Here is a 646-nt window from a genome sequence, read left to right on the forward strand (position 1 = left end):
AGTGATGTTATCTGAAGGTAAATCAGAGTAGATAGCTATGGAGGTCAAAACTAGTCTCTGAGCAGAATATAGTATTTGCTTTTCCTGCCAAACTGAAAGCAGCAGATTAGAATTAATTCTGATTCAGCAAAAGAATTTCAGTTGCATGCAAAATAGTTTGAATTCAAAACCTTTGTGTAGCTCTGGTTTCCAGGATACATATATTGGAGGGCAAAGCCAATAATCTTGTGCAAATATAAAAATGTCCATAACAATATTATTTAAATGTGTGCAATAAATAAAAATCAAATGCATTGCCCCCGAATTCTTACATGAATTTACATTTTACGTTAGCCTTCAGAGAACTAGACAATCTCACATTGAAAACACGTGTTTTGTTCTGTGTTTCGCTTAGTCAAGTCCTGAGTAAAAAATTGTCTAGAAATTCAAACTAGGTTGCTGGAATATTTAATAGCTGAAAACATGATGTATATGAAAACTGCCATAAACAATGCATGTTTCATATTTATGTAAATCCATGTATTAAAATAATTATATATAATTATTTATATAACTTATATTACTCAAATATTATGATCTTTTAAGACATTACTTGAAGATTTGAAAGACATGGAAATATAAACTGATAGTATGTAACAAAACAGAA

Source organism: Ahaetulla prasina, chromosome 1 (genome assembly GCF_028640845.1).
Source record: "Ahaetulla prasina isolate Xishuangbanna chromosome 1, ASM2864084v1, whole genome shotgun sequence".
NCBI classification, from domain to species: domain Eukaryota; kingdom Metazoa; phylum Chordata; class Lepidosauria; order Squamata; family Colubridae; genus Ahaetulla; species Ahaetulla prasina.